General features: G+C 46.7%; 1 protein-coding gene across 1 annotated transcript in view; it reads right to left on the bottom strand.

Annotated features, from left to right (window-relative positions):
* The window catches only part of LOC310644912 (fibulin-7-like), a gene marked incomplete at its 5' end in the record, with an annotated part of 60,956 nt that overhangs the window by 15,462 nt on the left and 32,610 nt on the right, over positions 1–12,884 (bottom strand). The window lies entirely within an intron of this gene.

Genomic DNA, 12,884 nt, shown 5'->3' with positions numbered 1-12,884 from the left:
AGAGAGTGGCTTTGGCCCCAAGGCAGAGGCAGGCAGCCAAGGCGGTGGTGATGCGGCCCCACGTAGGAATGATGTGGGGAGGCTGGCAGACGGATGGAAGCGAGCAAAGCGACAACAGGCAACTCAGCCCAGGCGCCAAGAACCTCCTGTGAAGCTGCTCAGATCATTCCAGGAGGCTCCCCCTTAATGAATTCGTTAAAGAAGAAGGCTCTTGAGCCTGGGACGTTCCTCTCAGCATTGCCAAGACTTTCACTCTACCCCAGACGAGAGTCCAGGAGGCCTTCTTCGAGTCTCAAGGAGCTTGGGAGTCCTTTTTCAGACCAAACATGTTTTAAAGGTAAAGGTTCCCCTGCACACGCATGCTAGTTGTTTCCAACTCTAGGGGCCGGTGCTCATCTCCGTTTCAAAGCCGAAGAGCCAGTGCTTGTCCCAGGACGTCTCCGTGGTCACGTGGCCGGCATGACTAGACGCCAAAGGCGCACGGAACGCTGTTACCTTCCCACCGGAGTGGTCCCTATTTTTCTACTTGCATTTTTACGTGCTTTCGAACTGCTAGGTTGGCAGAAGCTGGGACGAGTAACAGGCGCTCACTCTGCTACGCGGCACTCGGGATTTGACCCGCCAAACTGCCGACCTTCTGATCGACAAGCTCAGAGTCCTAACCCACTGAGCCACCGCATTTTACGGGAAGGCAAATCCCTCCCAAACTGCAGTTTGCTTCATGGGCCGCACGGCAAGGATTGACAGGTGGCAGATCTGTTTTGACACTTATGACCAGATGACGGATGCTTGTATGAGATGGTTGTGTGGATGGACGGATGGTTTGCTTGCCTGCTGAGATTCAGGAACAGCTGGGATGAAGGTCTTCACTGAACCTCAGCATCCGATGGACATTCCTTCCACACCACTGATCTGGACTCACCCATCTCCAAGTGGGTGCTGGAAAAAGGTTGACCATCCTGTCGAAGTGACACTGGCTGTACTAAAAAAAAAAAAGCTGTCCTAGAGTTTCCCCAAATCCCAGGTTTCAGAGGGAGGATGATCTTCCCAAACAAGATGACTTCTCTGTGTATATTTTATCTGCCTAGAATGCAGTAAGAAAGGCCATTCTCTTCTGCTGAAAACAAAGCCGTTGAAATTTCACTTGCTGGTTGGCTTTTTAAAAGGGTTACAGCATGAAGGGGGTCCTTCCCTTTCCTTGAGTTATGGAGGAAAAATATGGAGGCAATAAGGAACTACAGCTACTATGATGCCTACCAGCCTTCTAGGACCTGTATCTCTTTAATAGTGAAAAAATATTGATAATAAAAGATCTACTTCATGATATTAGGAGACCTTGGAGGTCTTCTAGTCCAAACCCTGCACAAACAGGAGACCCTATACCAGGGATAGACAACCTGGGCTCTTTCATGACTCATGGACTTCAACTCTCAGAATTCCTGAGCCAGCATGGTTCAGCTTGGAAACCTCTCCCTTTCCCCTCAGCATGGCTGGCTCAGGAATTCTGGGAGTTGAAGTCCACCAGTCATAAAGTGGCCTAGGCCAGGGCTAGGCAACCTTGGCTCTTTTATGACTGGTGGACTTCAACTCCCAGAATTCCTGAGCCAGCCTGGCTCAGCTTGGAAACCCCTCCCTTTCCCCTCCACACGGCTGCGCTCAGGAATTCTGGGAATTGAAGTCCATGAGTGATAAAAGAGCCAAGGTTGCCTACCCCTGCCCTATACCATTCTGGACAAATAGCTATCCGGTCTATTCTTGAAAAACTCCCAACCTTTCCTTGAAGCCTGCTACTTCGTGTCCTGCCCTCAGGTGTTTTGCAGAATAGGTTGATCCCTTCTTCTCTGCGACAGCCCCTCAAATATTGCTATTGTGTCACCCCTAAACCTTCTCTTTGTTAGACTAACCATGCCCAATTCCTGCAACCGGTCTCCATAAATTTTAGCTTCCAATCCTGTGGTCACCCATGTTGCTCTTCTCTGCATTCTTTTCAGGGTTAGCATCTTTTTTGTGTGTGTGTGTGTGTGTGTGTGTGTGTTGTGTGTTGCATTTCTAAAGACTCTGATTTTAGTCAGACCTCCCCTGACTTTTTTGCTACTGTCGTTGGAAGTTTCCTTCTTCCTACCATCCCTTCATTTGGGGGTTTGGAGGTTGAGAAGCTGGCGTAGCCCGAAGAGGGCCTGGGATGAGCAAACATCTGCTTCTCCTTGGCCCACTCTCAAACGTCTCTGGCTGTGGGTGAGTGGAGGCTCCACCCTCGATGCCCCCGCCAAGGGCGAAGGGAAGACTGCACAGGGCATTCATTGGCGAAAGAAGGGGACCCATTCACAGAAAAGCCTTGGTGTTCTTGGCGCTTCCTCATGCACAGCAGAGTCCACGTTCCTTCCAGAAGAGGGATGCAGACTTTTTCCATACATGCGGAGCTCCGGAAAAAAAGATTTTTGGGGAAGAGCAGTAAAAGAGTAGAGAAGCACCCCAGGTGTATTTTCTTGCTCTGAAGGCAAGAATAGTAAGGCTGGAAGGGACCTTGGGGGTCTTCTGGTCCAGCCCCCTCCTCAAGCTGGAGGCCCTGTTGACAGATATTAAATATTATTAAGATATTAAAAATAGTTTAATACCTTGGAGGAAGCTTGAAACGACCTTCTGAAAATGAAGGATTTTTTCATTTCTTTCCACAACATTTTTTGTTGTTGTTATTAGTTGCGAAGTCGTGTCCAACCCATCGCAACCCCATGGACAATGTTCCTCCAGGCCTTCCTGTCCTCTGCCATCTTCTGGAGTCCATTTAGGCTCACGCCTACTGCTTCAGTGACTCCATCCAGCCACCTCCTTCTCTGTCGTCCCCTTCTTCTCTTGCCCTCAACCTTTCCCAGCATTAGGCTCTTCTCCAGTGAGTCCTTCCTTCTCATTAGGTGGCCAAAGTATTTGAGTTTCAACTTCAGGATCTGGCCTTCTAAAGAGCAGTCAGGGTTGATCTCCTCTAGGACTGACCAGTTTGATTGCCTTGCAGTCCAAGGGACTCGCAGGAGTCTTCTCCAGCACCACAACATTTATTCACACCCTTTATTTAGTACTTCTGCCATTTTTGCCTAGCGTTCATCTGATTTCATAAATATACAATAGGGGCCAGGTGTAGGTGAGGCCTGCCAAAGTCCACACTAGGTTGTGCAAATGCTTGTGTAGGGTTTTTATGGTTCGCATTGAATGTGTCCTGTGAACTCAGCCATTTTTATCATATGTGATTGTGGATGGCAATTTCCTCTTTGGGAGTGGATCACCAGCCCTGCATGCAGCTTTGCAACTCTTCCTGCTTGAATAGTTCTGGATTTAATCTTTCTGTACTCTGAGTGGGAAGGTGGACTGTATATTACTCTTCCTGTGCACACTTGGTGCCCAGACATTGCTAAAGCTATGGCACTGAATACAGTCACCTCAAGGGCAAAGGCCCATGAGTCCAATTCCCAGCTGAGGGCTTGAAACCCACTGAATAATAGGTAAAGGTAAAGGTTACCCCGCACATGCGTGCTAGTCGTTTCCGACTCTAGGGGCCGGTGCTCATCTCCGTTTCAAAGCCGAAGAGCCAGCGCTTGTCCGAGGACGTCTCCGTGGTCATGTGGCCGGCATGACTAGACGCCAAAGGCGCACGGAACGCTGTTACCCTGTTACGGAGCGGTCCCTATTTTTCTACTTGCATTTTTACGTGCTTTCGAACTGCTAGGTTGGCAGAAGCTGGGACGAGTAACAGGTGCTTACTTTGCTATGCGTCACTCGGGATTCGACCCGCCAAACTGCCGACCTTCTGATCGACAAGCTCAGCGTCCTAACCCACTGAGCCACCTCATTTTACTGGAAGGCAAATCCCTCCCGTTTTTCACTGAATAATAGCCCTTAGCAAATAGGCTAATATACTTCTCCACAATGCTTTGCAGCCTTCTCTAAGCAGTTTAAAGAGTCAGCCTCTTGACCCCCCCCCCCCGTTGCGACCCCCCAGCAAACTGGGTCCTAATTTTACTGATCTCGGAAGGATGGAAGGCTGAGTCAACCTTCAGCCAGTCAGAATAGAACTGCTGGCAGTGGACAGAGTCAGCTTGCAATATTGCATTCTAACTACTGTGCCTCATGGATGGATGGATAGAAGGAAAGGCAATACCAATAACACTTAGGCTAATATACTTCTCCATGGTGCTTTGCAGCTTTCTCTATGCAGTTTACAAAGTCAGCCTTTTCCCCCCAAAATCCGGGTCCTCATTCTACCGACCTCGGAAAGATGGAAGGCTGAGGCAACCTTGAGCCCCCCTTCCCCTCCCCGAAGCCAGCCCAGCGACCTCACTGCTGCAGCAGGGGCAGCCTTTTATTATTAAACATATGCTGCCCATCTCACCTGGAGGCAACTCTAGGCTTTGTGTGTCTGGAGAGTCTGAAATACAGGTATTCCTCAACTTACGATCACAACTGGGACTAGAATTTCTTTGTTAAGCAAGGCGGTGGTTAAGTTCATCACGTTTGATTTTATGACCTTTTTTGCTACGGTCATTAAGCTGAACACTGCAGTTGTTAAGTGAACCATGTGGTCATTAAGTGAATCTGGCTTCCTCCACTGACTTTGCTTGTCAAAAGCCAGCTGGTAAGGTCACCCATATGGCGATCACGGGACCCCGTTGTAAATTCATGCATGTTTCTAAGCACCTGAATTGTGACCATATGACAGTGAGGGTACTACGACAGTTATAAGAACCAGTTGTAAGTTACTTTTCCCAGTGCCCTTGTAAACAAATGTCGTAGGATAAGGTTGTATTTAATTATTTATTGATACATTTCTGCATCGCCCATCTCAGCTAAGAGACTCTGGGCAATTTACAAAAATAAAAGTGGGTAGGTGGTGCCACCTGCTGGTCAATGGATGAAGTAAAATGAAGGACTCGTTTGTCCTTAAAAGCATCCTCCATTTAGCCAGCCAGTTTGCAGCCACTGGGGAGGGATCCCGCGTTCAAAACACTGAGCTGGAAGTTCTAATTCAGTATTTTTCAACATTGGTAACTTTAAGTTGCTTGGACTTCAACTCCCAGAATTCTGCAGCCAGGATAGGGGAACTTTGGGAGTTGAAGTCCACATTATCTTAAAAGTTGCCAAGTTTGGAAAATACCTGAAGTTTATGTTAAAGCTGAACTAATTCTTCAGGACAGTAATATGGTTTTGTTTAACAAGACCTGCGAAAGGAGTCCAAGTTGCGCTCAGCATGTCATTCCGGGGCCAGCCAGCAGATGGCGATCCAGGACCACTGTTGTTGCTTTTCAGTTGGTGAACAAACTTTCTCCCCAGTGGAATTATCCCATTTTCACCGAATAAAGCGCCCCTCCCCCAATTAGATTTCTGCAAAATGGATTTCTTCAAGTTCTGAAAACCAGGCAGCTTGGCGAAGCTCTCTCCATCGGTCTGCGAGGCCCAGCATTTTCACCCAAGACTCATGAAGGAGCAACATGGTATAATAAATGCTTTTCACACATTGGTATATGGGACATAAATCTGTTATTCCCTCCATAGAGTGAAGAGCATAAAATCTATGTTTGCTGGGAGGGTTGCCCTATATTTAGGGAGGACTACAAATCCAAGAAAGTAGTTTTTAATTGCTTTTTTTTTAGTGTAGAAGTAGTCCTCAGTTTACAGCCATTTGTTTAGTGATCAAAGTTAACGGCACTGAAAACAATGATTTAGGGCTATTTTTCACACTTACGACTATGGCAGCATCCCCAGGGTCACGTGATTTACATTTGGATCCTTAACAACTGACTCACATCTATGACGGTCACAGCGTCCCCGGGGTCATGTGATTCCCCTTTTGCAACCTTCTGACAAGCAAAGTCAATGGAGAAACCAGATCCACTTAACAAGCAGGTTACTAATCTATCGACTGCAGTGATCCATTTAACAAAAAGTCATAAAATGGGGCAAAACTCAACTAATTTCTCACTTAGCAACATAAAATTTGGGCTCAATTGTGATCGTAAGTTGAGGACTACCTGCCATGTGATCCCGATTCAGATGCTTGGCAACTGGCAAGTAATTAGGACGGTTGCTCTGTCCAAGGCAATGCAATCACCATTTGTAACCTTCCCAGCTGGCTTCTGACCAGCAAAGTCAATGGGGGAAGCTGGATTCATTTAATGACCGCACAATTCACTTAACAACTGCAGTGATTTGCTTAACAACCGTGGCAAAAGAAATCATAATAAAATGGGGGAAAACTCACTTACTGTAACCATTGCTTCACTTACTTAGCAATTTTGGGCTCAAGTGTGGTCGCACGTTGAGGACACCCATAGCTGGAGTGACTCCTTCTGAATCAGAGTCAGAATAGAGCTGGAAGGGACCTTGGAGGTCCTCTAGTCCAACCCCAGTTCAAGCAGGAGACCCTATACCATTTCAGACAAGGAGCTGTTCAGCCTCTTCTTGAAAAACTTCCAGTGATGCAGCACCCACGATTTCTGGAGGCCAGCTGTTCCACTGGTTAATTGTTCTCCCTGTGCAGAAAGAGGTTACCTGATCAGCTGTGACACCAACACCTCTAATTCTGTCATCCGGGTTTTGACAGCCTGCAATGTAGACCATGAGCTGGCAGCTGTCCTTCATCCAACTGCCCTGCATCCAATGGTGTGCTTGAGGAGGGGTTGTCTAAAACATTAAGCTGGGAGCAGCAACTGCACAATCAAAACCCCCAACACACATAATGAAAGGACGGGGCTTCAGTTCTGCAGAAATGGCTGCCATAGATTTTTTTTTTTACCTCTCTCCATTCAGCTCAAGGAGAGCTGAATTACCTAGTTACGGCTACCATCTTGATTTTTTTGCCTTCCTCTTTCTCCCCCCCCCCCCAAATGCTCCCAGATGTCTCAGCCTCTCCAGGAGGCAGATGGGGAGTGAGAGGCCCATTTCTCCCACCCATTTCATGGCGGGAATAGCATCCGTGTTGAAATTAGGAAGCCTCTGCTGGAAGTTTTCTGGCCAGTGGTTTTTGGTTTAGACCTGGTTTTCTTAGGCCTTTACTTGGAACAGTCTTTTTTTTTTGGATGCCCCACTTCTCCTTGTGTTGGAAGCTGACTGGCCTGTCAGGAAGGTGGGATCTGGTGACTTGAGTGGGCTTCACGTGTGGCTGGTGCTTGATGTGGTGTTTCTAGCATTAGATGTGACGTTGTCAGTGGTGGGATTCAAATCCCTGAACAACTGGTTCTCTGCGTGGATGCAGGCCTGGGCCTCTGAGGCCTAGAATGGACTTCCGGAAGTGGCATCCCCGCACTTCCGGTGGGCTGTTCTTGGCCTGGGAGGCCTCCTCCAAGCCTCCCAGGCCTAGAACAGACTTCCGGAAGCGGTGTACATTCAGCCGGTTCTCTGAACTCAACAAAATTTAGATACCGGTTCTGCCGAACTGGTGCAAACCGGCTGAATCCCATCAACGGATGTAGTCCTTGTGTTAGGGCTGGCTAACTAGATTTCCTCCAACCTCAGACTGTTCTGAAAATGTCTGATTAATTCACCAACTTACAGAATGCAGAATAAAGGAATTGTAGGGGATGTTGGAGGTCTTCTAGTCTAGTTTCCCTGTCCAAGCATTCCGGACAAATAGGTGTACAGTCTCTTCTTGAAAACCTCCAGTGATGGAACACCCACAAGTTCTGGAGGGAAGCCGTTCCACTGGTTAATTGTTCTCACTGTCAGGGAATTTCTCCTTAGTTCCAGATTACATCCCTCTTTCATTGGTTCCTTCTTGTCCTGCCGTCAGGTACTTTGGAGAATAAGTCAAGCCCCCTCATCTCTGTGAGAGCGCCTCAAATATTGGAAGACTGCATCAAGTCACCCCTAGTTGTTCTCTTCGTGGGCATCTCTCTGGCGGTCTCTGGGACATGCATCCCCTTAGAAGGACTTGCTCACCATTGCTTGAGTGGTTGGACCATGTTCAGGTTGGTCCAGATCATTGACTTTTCAACCATATTGGCATACTGTTTTGTGGACAAAGATCTGATGGAAATTGGGCACGGTTCTGAAGTTCCTCCTGATATTTTTCTGGTGTTAGTCCTATATCAGATATATGTCCACATTGCCTGAGGCATTTTATAGGCCACTGACAATTAGGACCCAGTTAAATCTCTCAAAACTGCGTATGTTGATTTTCATTTTTCACTCTGTAAAACTTGGAAGGTAGCTAAAAGAGAGGTGCTTCAAAGTTTGTCCCCCCACCTCCTTTAAGTACTTTCTTGTGGACTCGAGCAAATAATTGATGCAAAAAATCCAGAGATGTTGTGTGTCAGAAGTGAACTACACAGCTGTATTTGTGCATCTTGGTTACTGAACTGAATTATTTCCTAGGTCTGTATATTACATCAAATCGTCACATTTCATCAGCCACTATTAAAAAGAGCCCCTAAGTTTTATCCCACTCAAACCTTGCATCTTGTGTGAAAGGAGTTAGTAGGTCTTCAAATAATTTGGCTAACCTGGTTAAGCTCAGCCAATACCCGTTTTTGCTGCCTTTGAGGGAATTGACAATCAGCTGCACAGGATGTGCGCAGTATTAAAATCTCTCTGAAATGATCGTTCTTTGATAGCCCCACTTGGTTCCCCTCGTCTCTCAGTGGGGCTCCGGATTTCATTATCGCCTCTGCATGGAAGCCCACCCGACGGGCAGAGAGAGGGGGAAAGAAACCCCCTCCTCTATCAAAGGCAGGCCTTGGAGTCTCTGCAGCAGCACGGAGGATGCTTTGCAGAGACACCCCTTGAGATGACCTTTCAAAGACTATGGACATCCTGAGGCAGAGGGGCATCTGGGGGTCGTGGGGATGCCCCCAAAGCCAAGATGATGGCTGTGACCAAGTGATCAAACCTTCCCCCCACTTTAGCCTGCGTCTCAAGCACAGGGGACCAGACGGCGTCTGTTCTCAAAGCAAAAGCTTTCAAACAGAGATTTCCTTTCTTCAAAGGAAAGATTTCCTTCCTTCAAAGACAAAGGAAAAAAGCCTCTTTGGGGGAGTATGAGAAAAACAGCAGTTTATTCTTCAGGTGTGAGCACTAACTGAATGTATCCCCCAGTTTCAGCATGTCGAGAGATATACGAGAATAGAAGACATTATTGTGCAGCATGTTAGATAACTGGGCAGTTATGATGGCAACTGTGTCTGTCCATCCATCATCTATAGCTATCTATCTATCTATCTATCTATCTATCTATCTATCTATCTATCTATCTATCTATCTATCATCTCTCTCTCTCTCTCATCTATCTATCTATCATCTATATCATCTATCTATCATCTCTCTCTCTCTCTCTCTGTATCTATCTATCTATCTATCTCTATCTATCTATCTATCTATCATATACAGTATCTATCATCTATCTATTTTCTATCTATCATCTATCTATCATCTATCTATCTATCATTATCTATCATCTATCTATCTATCATTATCTATCTATCTATCTATCATCTATCTATTTTCTATCTATCATCTATCATCTATCTATCTATCATTATCTATCTATCATCTATCTATCATTATCTATCTATCTGTCTGTCTGTCTGTCTGTCTGTCTCTCTGTCCGTCCGTCCATCCATCCATCCATCCATCCATCCATCTACGTATCTACCATATCTCTCTCTCTATCTCATTTAAAAACCTCCCATCTCCCTCACTCAGAGGGACTCTGAGCAGTGTACAAATAAAATGTCAAAAATATAAAAACCAAATATAAAAATTAAAATAGGGCAAGAATACTTATATAATTATATAATAGTTTGTTTCTCTCATCACTTTTAGGGGCTTCCCCAGGGATACGGTAAAAGGATTTTAATTTTGCAAAGTGGATTTCACAGCATCTTCTAGAGCAATGTTTCTTAAAAATTTTTCTCTTAGGACCCCTTCACACTTTTAAAAATTATGGAGGATGCCAAAAGGGCTTTGTTTGACTCCATTTGGTTGAAATGACAGGTTCTTTTACTAAAGTTAAAGGGTGGCAGCAGAAGTAAAGCTAGATCTGAATATCCCCATGCAAAGGTTACACTTTCCCCACTTTCTCTGGCCCTCCCCCCTTGACCTATTGGTCCATCGGTGTCCAATAGGAGGCCTTTGGGAGTTTTGGAAACGGCTCGGATGTTTGGCACCTCTCATTGCAGTTTCGCATTCGATTCCCTGGCCAGGTGTCCTTGGAGGCTGTTTTATTCCGGTTTGGCACCTCTGGTTCTGGTCCACGTGTCTCCCCTCCTGCTGTTTGTCTACTCACTCCCAGACCCACACGTTACTGCCCCCAATTCCTCCCCCTCCCTTGCAGTTTATGGCAGGAGGCCAGCGAAGTGAAGAAGCTGAAGAAGGCAGACCTGACACACTACTTATTTCAGGGGAATCTATTTTTGTGAGGAACATGGCCAGTATCAGGACAACTGAAGATCTCCTGGCACCCCCTTGCTGGGTGGAACCTTTGCTGCAGTGCACCTGTTCTTAGTTGCCTCCCCCCCCATCTTGCTTGTCCCAGATGTCTTCTCCTCCATTCAGGTTCCCCCCTTAAGTGCTCCCTTTGTCTCTGCTGCCTACTCCGAGGATCCTGTTCTTTTCACACACCTCCAGAGGATTAGCTTTATCCCTGCCCTTGCCCAGAAAGCTTCTCCTTCCTTGCACCCATTCCCACAAAGGATTCCAGCCGTAAGAGGATTGAATCACGCGATTCTTCTTTGGTCTACTGCAGATGAGAATGGCTCGTGGGCAGAAACATCTTGTCCTCCCAGTTTGAAGCAACTGTCAAGTGTGATTGCATCACCTGTGCTCAGTTCAGTGGCACAGAAAACCGTCGAGCTGGGTTGGTTGTCCCTTTGCGGTGCCTGCAAAAGTGGCATTGGGGGGAGAGAGAAGGTCTCTCAGGAATATGTTATAAGAGGAAGAGTACACCCTTTTCCCGGCAGCATGATCTTCCCCGGGACTTGTTTCTCTTCGATACGTTCAACTTTCTTTCTGCATCTGTTGTTCCAGCTAATCAGGGGGCTGATTGAACAAAGCGGCCATCAGATTTGTGGTCTATTTGTTGTTCTGAAGTTCATGAAGCTGGCAGAGTAAGGGGGCTAGAGAGCTTTTCAAAAGCAAAGAGAGAAGATTGCATTTCGAAGCAGAAGAAAAGATTCCTAAAATCAGTTTGAGCTCGTTTCTTTGATCCCCAAAATAAAACAAAAAGTGTTGCACCATATTAAGCATGGGCTCATTTTTACTTGGAGGGTCTCTCCAGGTTAGTTTTAAAATTTGTCGGTAGGATAGTGCAAAATAATAGAAGAGGAGGAGGAGGAGAAGGAGGAGGAGACGGAGGAAGAGGAAGATAAGGAAGAACAGGAGGAGAAGGAGGAAGATGAGGAGCAGGAAGATGAGGAGGAGAAGGAGGAAGAGGAGAAGAAAAAGATGAAGAGGAGGAAGAGGAGAAGATGAGGAGGAGGAAGATGATGAGGAGAAGAAGATGAGGATAGGAAGATGATGAGGAGAAGATGAGGAGAAGATGGAGGAGGAGGAAGAGGAAGATGAGGAGGAGGAACAGGAGGAGGAAGAAGAGAGGAGGAGGAGATGATAAAGGAGGAGGAAGAGGAAGAGGAGGAAGAGGAGGAACAGGAGGAGGAGGAGAGAAGGCTGGTGATGTTAGTTGACAGGTGTCAAACTCGCGTTGTCATGTGATGTTTCGCGACGTATCACGACTTTTTCCCCATTGCTGGCAATGGGGTGGGCGTGGTTTTGGCATGACGCATCCGGCCCGCAGGTCGGCAGTTTGACACCCCTGTGATTAGAGGAATTTCTGGCTGAAACTCTCCTCTGTTTTTCAAGGGGATTCTCAGCCTTCCAGGCCCCCCAGTGCTCTTTTGCCAGTCTGCAGCCAAGTCAGTTCTCCCCCGGGGCACAAGGCCACTTTCTCCTTCCAGGCCAACCTTGACCTTCATCTCATGCTGGCTTTTCTTCTCAAAAGTGCCGGAGGCTTCAAACAAGGCCCACCCACAGCCCTGCGGTGGAGGGAGCTGAACAACGGAACATAAAACCAGCATTTGGCCCAGAAAATGGGCTGTCACTGGCAGAATGGAAGCAGGATGGGAGGCTGGGTTTGCTGAGCAGAGAGGCAAACATCAGAGTTTTCTTTAGATAAGGTCAGGGGATTTTCTACGGAAATTTGCCTTTTGCTTTAGGATTTCCTATCGCTTCAGCTTCTGCTAAGGCTGACTCTCGTAACAGATTCCTTCCTTTGAGGCGGAAAAAACCCCCCCACTTCTTTCTTCAGGGTGGGGGTAGGCCACCTTGGCTCTTTTATGACTCGTGGACTTCAACTCCCACACTTCTGGGAATTGAAGTCCACAAGTCATAAAAGAGCCAAGGTGGCCTACCCCTGCCCCAGGGTGTTTGCAGATTTCTTTTTGGGCTGCTCTTGGTGGTATTTCGAAGCTGAATTTTCTAGGAGATGTGGCAGAAGGCTTTCTGGTCTGCAGCCTTCTGAAATTCCTTCTTCCCCTGGGGAAAAAAACAAAGCCAGGCAGACAAACTGACTTTCTACTTTTCTAAATGAAAGTCAGGATATTTTCACACAACCCTTGTCTGTCTTAGGATCATGGCTCGCTGCTCCAGTGAGAAATTCACCAAAGTTTCTTTAAAAAACAAAAAAACAAAATCCGAAAGCAAATGCTCCTTCATCAGCCTTGGTGTGTGAACAGGTGAGAAAGGAATATCCGGAGAGATTTATCTTCTCTGTCCTGATAGCTCTTGTATCTGCTGTTGTATCTTTATCCCATTATTTCAGTAGCTTAGAAGTACAGGCGTTCTCGTAGGAGGAAAAAGGTGTTAAATTGCAAATCCACTTAAGACATTGCCTGGAATAATTAACTAAGCCT

Source organism: Vipera ursinii (assembly GCF_947247035.1).
Source record: "Vipera ursinii genome assembly, chromosome: 10".
NCBI lineage: Eukaryota > Metazoa > Chordata > Lepidosauria > Squamata > Viperidae > Vipera > Vipera ursinii.
Note: the sequence above shows the minus strand (reverse complement) of the source record. Positions and strands in the feature narration are given on the sequence as shown.